Here is a 12945-nt window from a genome sequence, read left to right on the forward strand (position 1 = left end):
GGGAAGCTGGGCCCCTGGAAGAGAAACTGAGCATAGCCTGCTTGGAAGGGACCTCAGGGCTCAGGGAAGGAGCCTGCTAGATAGACAGGGAGATGGGTTTGGCATGAAGGGTTACACCCTGGATCCCAGCACTGTAAAACCCCCAGGGACCCATGGGCCTCCAGGGAGAGACAATCAGAGCAACAGCTGACATTTAATTGCCTGCTACTCTCCAGAAATAAGAATCTGAATTTAAGGCAATTTTAAAAATTAAAGAAATGTGAATGTTCTGGACTTTCAGAATGTGTGATTAGGAACCCATGCAAACTCCACCGCCTGAAAAGGTTTAAATTTAAGCCACCGAATGAATCTTGGTCCTCACGCAGTTTTGTAGCTAGAGAAGGAGCGTCCAGATGGACTTCCATTTCTCCAGCCTCTGGACCATTTGCTGGGGCACTGACCCCCCGGCAACAACCTTGCACAAAATCTTGCCCTCAGTAGGTAATCAACAAGGGGCTTCTTCAGAACAGTGAGTCACAGGCACAAGGGCTTAGCAACTGTGGGTATTTTTAAAAATGAGCTTGGCACAGCGAATGTCTGGGTGAGATGGTTGAAAGCCGTGAGAGGAACGGACTGAAAATCAATCAGTGATGGGTGGATGTGACCTTGAGAGATACAGGCAGCTCACTGGAGAGAACTAGGAAGGACATAGCTCAGGGCAGAGGACTAAGCTACGTTTACTGAGCACTTACTAAGTCCAAGGCCCTCTGGGAAATTCAATAGAAAATTTACCACGTTTCTCATCTACAGACTCTTATGACCTAATAATCAGACAGTAAATATCCAAAACATGAAGTCTAACAGACGCCATGGAGACAAATGAACTATTACACAGCTCCAGACATCTGGAGATGGGGAAAGCAGTGATGGGTTAGGAAGACTTCATAGAGAAAAGTCTTGAGACTTTTGAGATTCAGGGCCTGGCCTGCTGCAAACTGTGTTATCAATGATGATGTCAGCTTTCCCCATCTCCCCATCAACAAGCGGGTTAACAAAGACAAACAAACATGGGAATGACCTCACACACAGGCACACACATACACATCACTGCTTAAGCACTTGCAAGAGACACAAAGGCTCAATGACACAATTGGATAAGAGGTTGGTTTTGTACATCAACCCTCTCCCTGCCAACCTTCCCCCCCTCCCCCCTCCCCCAGGCTTGATTCCCACACCCCTGGTAACTACAGAAGCATCTGCATCCGCATCCGTGTGGACACATTCATCACTTACCCGGATACTTGCTCTCATCCATCCATCACTTCATTCATAAGTAGTATCGCACCAGTGCTTTCCTGGCTCTGCAACCCCTGTACAGAAGGGCCGAATATATTTTCTGTGAAGCTCAGGCCTTTATGCAGAACCATTTTCATCTTCTGGTGAGAGGCTGGGGTAACCAAGTGTTGTTAGAATTCTTCCCATTGTGCCTTTTTTCTTGAATGATGGCATTTATACAAAGAATTTGACAGAGACATCAGAAGCGCTCATTCATATTTGGGGAGGGATTCATATTTGAGAAGTTACCAGAATAACTTCTCAATGTAGATGAGACAGATTTATTATTATTATTATTTTTAAAGATGTGTATGTAGTAGAGGAAGATAAATTATGCAGTGTCAAGATTGCTAAGAATGTTGTCGTTTGGGGGGAAATGAGACAAAGTACAGCTAAGGATTATGGAATCCTTACAATCTTCCAGTTATGTTGAGATTTCTCTTTGCTTATTTTCCTTATTTAATCCCTGCCAAGATCTCTATGACCATTAGTAGTTTTCAGATAAAAAAATAAAAATACAAAGAAGTTAACTAACTTGCTCAGTTACGGTCACTGGGTCCATTAGGTGATGGTGTTAGACTGCAGAGTCAGCACTGGAGGGGGTGGTGGTAAGGGCGAAAGCGTTGAGGGTGGGTTTTCCCACACTTCGGGAGAAGAATCTATGTATTGAAGGAGGCATTCTTTCATACACCTCAGTAGGGTTTGTTCAGGTACGCGTGCTGGAGACAGAATTTAATACCTGTGTAACTTCTAGTTAATAGGGGGAGTGGCAAGGAGAAATCTTACGGGAAAATTCTACCTTCAAATACCTTTGGCTCTAACAAGCTCGAAACCCTAAAGCAGAGGAAGTCAACAGCCCAGACTGGAACTCGGGAATCCACGGAGCCAAAGGATCGGACGAGACCGGTGCTGCATCCGTCCAGCAGGTCAGATACGGGGAGGCGAAGACCTTTGGCGCGATGAGATTCTGGCTTAGAAAGGCCCTCAGCCTTCAGCCACGGCCCCCGCGCGCCAGGGCATGGAGCCCAGGTTCCGGGAACCCGGATCTGGGCCGAGGCGGCCCGGCCCGGTTCTCTTTCTGTCGCCGCGCTAAGAGTGTGTTGGGTCCCCCATTCCTCTCCCGGCTTGCGGATCTTCGTGCCCCCAGCGTCGGCATCAGGGCCCCGCCTTCCGCCCGCTACCTACCCGAGGCCGAGGCGATCCTACGGGCGGCCTGGGGGCCGGGCGGTCCCGGGGGCGCCGGGGTGCCCGCGGGCGGCGCGCGGGCGGCAGGGGGCGCTGCGGGCCGGGCGGGGCGGGGGCCGAGCCCGCGCGCCCCGCGTCTTTGTGCCGCGCGGCGCCGCCGCCCAGTCTCCCCCCGCGGGCCGCGCGCCCCGGCTGGAGGGCGGGCGGGAATAAAGGGCGGCTCCGCGCGGCGCGGCGCGGACAGCCGGCCTCGCACCGCGGACCTCGGCCGAGCGGGAGCGGCGGCCCCCACCCCCGGGGCCCCGGACGCGCGGGACCAGGTGGGTGACGCGCGGCCCCTTTGTGTCGGCCTCGCCGCGGCGGGCGCGGCCGAGGGCCTCGGGGGAGGTGGCCGTGCCCAGCGGATTCGGCGGCGGCGACGGCCAATCCATCCCCGCCAGGGGCGCCTCCCCGGCCCTGCCCCTGGGTGGCCCGGGTGCCGCCGTGTCCCGGCGCTCCGGCGGGTCCCGGGGGCGGCGGGGGCGGCCGATGGGGTCTGGGCAGAGCAATCCGGCGGGGCGCGGGCAGGCGGCGGGCAGGTCAGCCCGGCCGCGGTGGGCGGGCGCCGCGACCTCCCCAGTGCACATCCCGGCGCCCATGACCGCGGCCGCCCGCGTCCCTCCAAGCCTTCCCCTCCCCAGGGGCGCGCAGAAAGTTCTCCGCCTCCCCCCACCCCCCATCCTACCCTCCGGCAGGCTCCCCAGCTCCCCTGCACTGCCCTGGGCACCCAGCTCTGGGCCTCCTGCCAATCTGGACGATCAGGTACCGAGGAGGAAGGGGTTACTGACTGCGCCCTCATGATCTCCTAGATGTCCAGCTCCAAAAGTTCTCTCTCCCTGCCCTCTTCCCAGCGAACAGGCACAATCATCATAAAAAACCCAGTCAACAAATAGCCTGTGCTGGCCTCCTGCCAGGCCTTAAGGCTGGGTGAGGGAACCCCAGGGGACTATCCCTAGGGGGTCCTGCCCCCCAGGAGGTGAGGGGGATCTGGTCTCCGAACTGGAAACAGACTCACTTCTTGCTCTGATGGTGGGAAGGAAGCCCTTTCCCAGGAGTGGGGCCTGGGGATCTGATAAGGACACATTCCAGGCAATCTGGCTGTGGGCAGGGCAGATAAGCCCTGTGGATAAAGAAAGTGTGAGACCCAGAGAGCAAGGTGAGGACCGCCTGCCTGAGAGCCCTGGGATTTCCCAGGAGGGAGAGGCCCGGGAAGGAGGGTTTGGACTGCTGGTGAAGAGGGAATTGAGTCAGAGCTTGGAGGTGGGACAGGTTCTGGGTGGCCAGAGGGAACTGGCCAGCGGAGGAAGAGAGAAGAGACACAGGTGTGCGCCTTGACCTTTCCCTTGGACCTGCAGCCCACGTGTTCCTTGGATGTGGTCCCTCTGGGATGGTGCCGAGAGCAGGTTCTCAGGAAAGATCCCCCTTTCCTGGTCTTCTAAGGGTTTCTAGTGCCTTTTCAAATCTTACTTTTATTATTTTCTAGAGAGTGCAAAGGAATTGTGACTCGTGTGGTCAGATGAGGGTGGATGGTGAAATGTTGAATTCCAGGCCAACTTATGGCCTTGATCCTGTGGCAGTGGGAGCCATTGATGGTTCTGTATGGTTCAGAGAGTGGGCTGGGCCCCCACTGAGAGTGGGGAAGGCGGCTGTGAGGGGTGGGAGCGCACCCTGCTGTCTGTTGTGGGAGGTGTGGGTTTTAGTCCCCTTGGTACTTCTCATCAAAGGTCAGACAGGGCTTGATAACCTCGGGAAAAAGCAAGATGCAAACGACCTAATTTTAATGGGAGGGGAGTTTTCCAGATCCAGCACCTTTGGAGTTCGGAAGTTTGTGTAAAAAGAAGCTCTGGTTCAAATGTCAGGCTCCTTGGAAGGGAAACAGATGAACCAGTCAGATGCTGGGGGCAGAGCTGTGGCCAGTGGGTGATGGTGTGGACTCCCACGGGCCTGGAAGATGGGGGTGTTGAGACCTGCACGAGCACTTTCAAGCGCCTGTGTTTTTTAAGCCTGTCCAGTGCCCTGGCTTTAATCAAGTGCGCTCATCGCACCCAGATCCTCACCCGAGTACAGGCCTTGGCCTGTGGACTCCATGTGGTTTGGGACTCGGAAGGGACCTCCCACACTTCAGTGGAAGCTGCTGGCGTTCAGCGGGGTGAACGTGCCGTTCGGCCAGGCGCCGGGAGCCACGTCGCCTGTGTTTTCCACTGTGGTTCATGGTTTGGCTCCACCGCCTTCTTTTGTACACATTTCACCTCCCTCTCAGGAGCCTTGCTCTCTGGTGTGGAGACAGAGAAAGTCTGTCCACACGGAGAGTGAGCATCACAGAGCTCACTGGTCATCACAGATCCCCAGCCCAGCCGCCCATCGTGACTGAGGACACTGCGGACTGGAGGCCCGGCCACAGAGAGCCATGGCCAGCTTGGGCCCAGCACCAGCCCTCCTGTTCTTTCTCCGGCTCCATGCTTAAACTGGGAGGATGGAGACGTGTCTGCTGCCCTTGGGGTCTGCTGGTCTGGAGCCACTCCGGGTGACTGTTCCAGGGGATCTGGCCAAGCGAGGACCTGCCCTGGGTCCCTGGGGTGTGGACAGTCAGGGGCAGCCAGGAGGCTGTGAGTAGAATGGAATGCTTCGACAGAAGATGGACAAGGACTGAGTTGAAGGTTCTTTCCTTTGAGACGGAAAAGTCATCCGAGGTCATCATTTCTGGAAGTGGTCTCCTCTCTGTTTCTGCATCACTGACACACATGGGTACCTTTTCTTAATTAGATGAAGAAATTAAATGGAAGCAACTGTTCATACACCTGCTGGGGAGTTCGGCTGAAGGACAGAGCTGGTACAAGTTTCTGACCCAGCTCTGTGACCTTGAGCAAGTGTCTTAACTACCTTGTGTGGCCCCAGTTTCCTCCCACTGTGAAACTACGATGTTGGTCTAAATGATCGTCAAGATCCGGATATAAGAATGTGCTTCTTTAAAGGTCTCTTCCAGGAGCATCAGTCTTGACAATGCAACCATTTTTAAGAGATTTTGCAAGATAAAAAATTGCATATATATATAAATATTTATATGTACGTATCAGTTTCAGAACAATGGTTTTCCTCAGAGATGATAAGTTGAGAGATGGGGCTATGAAGAGTGTTATTCCTTGATGATGAGAGTCTGTATCTTCCTTCTTTCCTGGAGTCTAAAGGCTGGATCTGATGGTGTTTCCTGATTAGCATGTAGGTGCAGAGAGAGCAGGACTTTCTCTAAGGAGCAAACTGAAGAGCTGGATGCAGTGTTAGGAGAAAAATAAGTTCCTGGATGGCATGATGAACCGTGCCAACTAGGTGATATGCAGTCTCTCGGGGTCTGACTTTGGAAAGCCAGGAAGCAGTGGATGTTCATTTAGCCTTTCCATCACCAGTTGCTGATGGGAAGTGCTGAGTGCTGTGGACCCAGTTCTCAGGCAGCCCGTGGGAAGGACAGGCATCACTACCTTCCCTGATCTACAGGGGAGGGGAGAGGCTTAAGGAGCCCTTATGGCGTCCAAGGCCAGGCACTTGGTACATGCTAAAGCCGGCATGGAACTCAGAGCCCCTTGGAAGAAAGGTATATTCCCTGTCCTTTAGGAGGCTACGGTCTGGGGTTTGAGAAGCAACCATTCACAGATTGTTCTAGTGCTGGGGTCGGTACACACAAGTGTAGGGGGGCATGGTGAGGAGTTTGCCCACTGGAGCTGGTGAGGCAGGCTGGGTCTTGAGGATGAGTCCCTGTTGGCAGGCAGATGAGAAGGTCAGGGTCACAGGCTGGGCCTGGGAGCAGCAAGAAGCTGCCTGGGGGTGCAGGGAACTTCGGGCTGGTGCGGTGGGGCTGTGCTGGATTTGTCCTGCTGGAGGGTGACCCTGTCTCTGAATCCTGTTCAAAGTAAGACCACCAGCTGCAGCAGCATTGCTGTCACTTCTGGAACCTTCTGGATGGTCCCACCAGCGCGAGTTCTTTGGTTTTAGTGCCTCTGTCCTCTTTTGTCTCTCTCCTGCACCCCACCCCCCAACTCTGCCAGTTTGCTTGTAGAGGAGAGGGTGTCCCGGGAAGATGAGAGGAAGCCTACCGCAGCCCAGGGTCTGCTTGCTCTGTCTGCAGGGTCACCTGAGCAAGGCTGCCGTGATTCCCCAGGGGTGGCAGCCCGACCTGGTAGGCAAGCACCGAGCTGGAAGTGTGGCCCCCTGAAGGATGCCAGTGTGGCTGGGGTCACCTCCTGTTCCTGCCAGCTCCGCTCTGCAGGCCAGGACATGGCAGAGCTGCGGGGGCAGAGGATTACAAACCAAAATACTGACTGTCTCTCAGGCTAGGTTATTGGTTAAACAGGGCTTCACGTCTGTCCTTGGAACGCCTCCTGCACAGCGGTTGACCTGGGACATATTTTAGTTTCCAGAGGGTCAGTTTTCAGGCAGTCCTTTGAAACGGGGCATGTTTGATGTTGGGATGCCAGCGTCTAAAGGTGATCTGGAGGGAGGTGGGGATGTGCCAGCTGCACCCAAGGAGCAGCAGAGACTGCCTCTTGGATTTCCACCGACCTGCTAGCCTCACAGGCAGGCAGGGAGCCATTCCGTGATGCTCTGTCTCTGCGTCCGGGAAGTGATTCCTGGATGGCGGCAGGTGATGTGTGTGTCCTGCTACCCACCCTCCATGGTTGGCTCCTCTGCAGTTGTGCCGTCATTCCAGAGTAGCCCTGCCAGCCAGCCCCTGTGGGCCCACTCCCTGGTGAGGCTTGTCCACACTGCCTGCAGGAGGGGTAGCCTGCAGGACAGAGAGGCTCTTTGCTCCCCCGGCTCATGGGTGGAAAGTGTGCAGACCTCTGTGTTAGGGGCCTCTTCCACCTGAAGGTAAATCATCTCTTCAGAGGGTGTCCTGAAGCCAGAATTATTCAGGCGTGTGTCACATCCTGGGACAATCTTTGCTCCTTCTCTGTGGTATCTCCCCCACTCCCCGCCCCCCTTCAGGCTCACCACTGACCCAGACAACTTTCTGGCTGAGACATCGCTGCTCGTGAAGTCACAGCTGTGCCTCTGGATCGAGGCTCCGTAAGTTCCTCCGGGGTTCCAGCCGTCTTTCCAGGCTGAGCTCTTCTCAGCATCCACACTTAGACCCTGAAACATTCTCCCTCCGCCTCCACGTGTCAAATTCCTAATGATCCTTCCAGGCTCCACAGGCATGTTGCCTTTTTCTTAAAGCTGTGGAATCACCGATGTGGGAGCTGTGAAGGCCGACTCCTCCAGCAGTGGCGTCTTACAGAGGAGGAAATGCAGGCGTGGAGCAGAGAGGGAAGAATGCAGGCCCGGGCGTCCCATCAGGCCCCTTCCCTTCCCGGCCCGAGCATCTGTCTCCCTCCTCCCGTGAGCCGGGAGCCTCTTCTCTACCAGGTGTTTCTACGGCGACTTTTTTTCAGAACCTGCAATTGAACTTAAGCCTCTCTAATCTAATTTTTCTGTAACTTTATCCTTCCTCTACTGAATTGCAAGCCCTACAAATGTAGGGACCTATTCATTTTAACATTCCCTCAGTGCCCGTCATGGTGTCTCTAAATGCATTTTTTGCTCCGTGATTGAATCCAAGGGAAAGAAACCTGGTCCAGAAGGGAACGTGGGGTAGGTTATCGACGAGGAGATGGGATCGGGCTCGTGTTCTGTTCTCCAGCAGGATCTGAACAAATAGAGACGTGCTCTGTTTTTGGGGAGGTCCAGCCACAGAGCAGGACACCGCAAGACTGTGTGGGGCCGAGGTGGGTGGGGGTGTTGGCTTGTGGTGCAGGGGTGCACCACACGACCCAGTCCGTGGGTGGGCCATCTGGGATGTCGGGGGGCGGGCTGGACAGTCCCAGGTCGCCTGGACATGGGGGCAGCAGGCACCCCAGTTCCAGAGTTAGGTGGCAAGCCTTGCGTGGACTGGTTGAAGGGGGCCAGGTGGCCTGAGCTCCGTGGCGCAGAGAGGTCGAATTGGGGAAGGGGTTGTGCAGGGCCAAGCCAGGGGGACATGATGAGGGGACGGTGACCCCCCCAAGGGCCCACCCAGGTGGATGTTACAGTAACTCCAGCGAGGAAATGACTGCTGGGAAGTGGGGTGAGGGTAGGTAGACCTTGAAGAGGGGTTACTGGAGAAGGGAGCGCCCTGTGCTGGTGTGGGAGGGGGCAAAGAGGTGTGTTCTTGAGGATATTGGGGAGCCCGGGCTGGGGGTGAGTTTCCATTGGCCTCATCAGTCTGGATCTTTCTAGCGGAAGGGAGAGGTGCTCTCAGTAAAGAGGTGGTTAGAGTTTCTGGAAAGAGTGTTTTTCAGGCAAACGTGGTGGGGGCCCTCGCTTCATGTGGGTGTGCGGAGCGATCAGAGGGTCGGTGCGTCTAGGGTATGTGAGATGACCCGCGGCAGTGCTCCTGTTCTCTGTCCCTGGGGAGTCTGTTTCTTGGGTGCCTTCCCCTCTCCTTCTGTGCAGGGGGCCAGTTTGCATCTGAAAGCTGGTGGTAATCTGTGTGTTCCAGGAGCAGCTTTGCTCTGGCAAGTTTTGAAGGTCTGAAGGGACCCTGGGCGGGGGTGGGGGTGGGGTGGGGTGGGGTGGGGGGGCAGCTGTTTGTTATGCCTTTGAGAACATAAACAAACAGTCCCATAAATTAATTTTTCCTGACGCCCTGCTTGCCACACAGCACTTCTTGGTAGCACATGCACTGCTAAGAATAGTCCTAGGAAATGGAACAAAAGAGCTCCCTGCAGACTTTCAGAGCTCGGCGCCTCGGAATTTAAATTTGTTGGCGGGAACTGCGTATTTCTTCCTAATCGCTTGGCAGGGTGAGGCGGTCCCAGGGCTGCTGCAGACCAGACAGAGCTGGCTGTCCCTGCTGGGAGCTCAGTCTCTTCTTTCTTCTTTATGTCTCCACGGAGCCTTAGCTGGGGGCCTTGAGAACTGAGACGGCTGGTTGTGGGAGGCAGAGTGTTGGGTGGGCCAGATGTATTCGAAGGAAGAAAAAATGGGATCTTTATTCCATCAGCTCCTGGGACCCTAAGAAATTGCCTCTGTTTCCATGTTTATTTTCCCTCTAACACTCTCAGGCTCACTCACTGCTTCCTTCCTAACTTCTCTCTTGTCCCCAGGCGGGGAGTGATGATATAGACCCAGGGTTTGTGTGCCCCCAAATTCGTGCATTGAAACGTAATCCCCAGTGGGATGCTGCTAGGAGGTGGGGACTTTGGGAGATGATGAGGGCGGGGACTTCATGAATAGGGTTGTTGTTCAGTCGCAAAGTCACCTCTGACTCTTTGCGACCCCATGGACTGCAGCAGGCCAGGCTCCTTCGCCCTCAACTATCTCCTGGAGTTTGCTCAAACTCATGTCCGTTGAGTCAGTGATGCTGTTTAACCATCTCATCCTCTGCTACCCCCTTCTCCTTCTGCCCTCAGTCTTTCCCAGCATCAGAATCTTTTCCAGTGGGTTGGCTCTTCCTATCAGATGGCATAGGACTGGAACTTATTAGCACCCGTCACTTCGTAGTAAATAGAAGGGAGAAAACTGGAAACAGTGACAGATTTTATATTCTTTGGCTCCAAAATCACTGTGGCCAGTGACTGGAGCCACGAAATTGAAAGACGCTTGCTCCTTGGAAGGAAAGCTATGACCAACCTAGACAGCTTATTAAAAAGCAGAGACATTGCTTTGCTGACAAGGGTGGGTATAGTCAAAGCTGTGGGTTTTCCTGTAATCACAAACAGGGTTAGTGGCCTTATAAAATAGACCTCAGGGAGCTCTCTAGCCCCTTCTCCGTGGGAGGACACGGCGACAGAACAACTGTCTTGGGCTGGAGAGTGGCTGTCACCAGACACTGAATCCACTGGCACCTTGATCTTGGATGCCCAGGCTCCTGATCTGTGAGAGATGGGTGTCTGTATTTACAAGCCACCCCATCTGTGATATTTTTTTATTAGGGAAGTCCAGATGGACTAAGATAGGCAAAAGTGTTTTATCACCAGTCATGTTGTGGGTAAGACCCCTCCCCTGCTGATCACCCTCCAAGACCCAGGTAAGATCATGTTCCCAGAAGCCAGGGCCTCGGAGTTCAGCATGTATTTTGGAGACACTGTTTAGCCCATAGCATCCATCTCCCAGTACCACGGAGTACATGTGCGTATGTCCTTGTATGTTACTGTGTGTTTGGCCAGCACCTGTGTTTGGTGACAAGCCCCAGAAGGGGCCGGTTGCTGGCCTTGGGTCAGCTGCCCTGAGGACTAGGGTCTCCTTGAGGCAGCCCCGTACTGTGCCAGGCCCTGGGGCCAGATAGCTCCCCAGGCTGCACTCTCATCTGTGTTCAGGTCGCCGGAGAGGGGCAGTTGGGATCGGATCCATTTGTCTGTTTTTTAATTGTGGAAGCCACCTTTTCCGAAAGCACGTGGCTGCCTCTGTTCCTGTCTCATTGCTCTGGGCTGGGTGGCTCCTGGTGGGAGTGAGAGAAGCCGAGGAAGTGAGAGGTCGCAGGATCAGGGAGGGTGGTCTCGGGCAGGTGTGACAGGACAGGACTGAGTTCCTGGCATGCTGCGTGGCTGCACTGCCATCTAATAATCATCTTTCCTGCTCTTACCTGATCTTCTTTGAAAGACAGGAATCCAAACGGGGTGACATCCAGGCCATTGTGCATGTGCCTTAAATGTTCTTGGTGTCTCTCCAGTGTGGTGCCAGCACACCCGAACCTCCATGGGTATTTGTGGTTTTGGGTGCAGTGAGGGCCAGATGGCATCACTGACTTGATGGACATGAATTTAAGCAAGCTCTGAAAAGTTGGTGATGGACAGGGAAGCCTGGCATGCTGCAGCCTATGGGGTTGCAAAGAGTCGAACACAACTGAGTGACTGAACTGAACTGAACTGAACTGAGGGCCAGACAAGCACCGCCCTGTCTTGTTCATTTCTGATTCCCTCTAACACCTGGCACGTGGTGCCTGGTACACAGTAGGTGCTCAGTGGATGTTTGTTGAACTTAGTGGACGTCTGTTCACTTCAGAGACGCTCAGGTCCAGAAACAATCTCATCCATTCATTCATTTCTTTGTGTTCATTTCATTCATTCATTTTGGCAAAACCTTTTTGGTCCTGGGGGTTCAAAGGCAGATTAAGGAGTAGACTGAAGGTGAGGGCATGGGGAGAGGGTGGGTAGGGGGCTGATAAGGCTTTTCTAGAATGTGAGAAATGGAATATTTCTTGCCTTATCAGTAAACAAGCATGCCACAGGCATCAGCAATTGCAGCCCTCCAGAGTGAGCTGGTGAGCCCTAAGGGTACTCAGGAAGGAGAAGAATATGTGCAATCTAACAGCCATCAGACCACAGTCATTCCACACAGGGAGCTCCCCAGGGGAACCAGGATGTGAAAACACAGGATGCTGGCCCCAATAGCTGAGATGCAAATGAAAGGAATGATTGCGGTGAGCCCAGACTCTTGCCCACGTCTGGTGAGCCCAGACGTGCATGAGTGCCCTGTGTGTCTGCATGCTCAGTCGTGTCTGCCTGTTTGTGACCCCACGAACTGCAGGCTACCGGCATCTCTGTCCATGGGATTTCTCAGGTAAGGATACTGGAGTGGGTTGCCATTTCTTCCTTCAGGGCAATCTTCCCAAACCAGGGACTGAACCTGTGTGTCCTGCATTAGAAAAACACTAAAATCCTTAACTTGGGATGTGTGGTTTTCTTTAAAGAACAATAATCTTTTGATGTTTGGACTACCTGCCCTTTGTTGCAAAATTTCTGTGTAACCTGGCTCCTCCTCTTGCCTCCTCAGAGCAGTTCTCTCAGGGTCACTTGAGATGCTGTCTCTTTGGCTTAAAGTCCTAATAATTCCCACTGAATAAAACATGAATCTCAACTCTTAGGTTGTGAGAACTTCCTTGGTGGCTCAGATGATAAAGAATCTGCCTGTAATGCAGGAGATCCAGGTTCGATCCTTGGGTTGGGAAGATCCCTTGGAGAAGGGAATGTCTACCCACTCCAGTATTCTTGCCTGGAGAATCCCATGGACAGAGGAGTCTGGTGGGCTATAGTCCGTGGGGTCACAAAGAGTCAGACACGACTGAGCAACTAACACTTAAGTTGACAAACAAGATCAGTCATCAGCAAGACAGGTATCAATCTCTTACACTTTTGCAGCTTTGTAAATTTCAGAAACTTATATGTAGATTATGTCATGTGAAATAACCAGGCTGGATGACCTCACAGGCTGGGATCAAGATTGCTAGATGAAATATTAACAACCTCAGATAGGCAGATGATACTACTACTCTAATGGCAGAAATGGCCATCCTTGGAGAAGGAAATGGCAACCCACTCCAGTGTTCTTGCCTGGAAAATCCCAGGGATGGCGAAGCCTGGCGGGCTGCCGTCTATGGGGTCGCACAGAGTTGGACAC

General features: G+C 53.8%; 1 protein-coding gene across 2 annotated transcripts in view; it reads left to right on the plus strand.

Moving 5' to 3' along the window:
- The first annotated feature begins 2121 nt into the window (after window positions 1–2121).
- RNF144A (ring finger protein 144A) overlaps window positions 2122–12945 on the plus strand; it is a 130571-nt gene continuing 119747 nt past the window's right edge. Inside the window, exon 1 of one of the 2 annotated variants that reach the window (XM_055399777.2) lies at window positions 2122–2240. The gene's annotated coding sequence lies outside the window, so the exon portion shown is untranslated. Of the gene's footprint in view, window positions 2241–2632; window positions 2820–12945 lie in introns of those variants that run through there. The other variant, XM_055399776.2, reaches the window with a different exon arrangement.

The sequence above is a fragment of the Moschus berezovskii genome, chromosome 11 (assembly GCF_049115385.1).
Source record: "Moschus berezovskii isolate FMDL1 chromosome 11, NW_MosBer_1.0, whole genome shotgun sequence".
Taxonomy (NCBI): Eukaryota; Metazoa; Chordata; class Mammalia; order Artiodactyla; family Moschidae; genus Moschus; species Moschus berezovskii.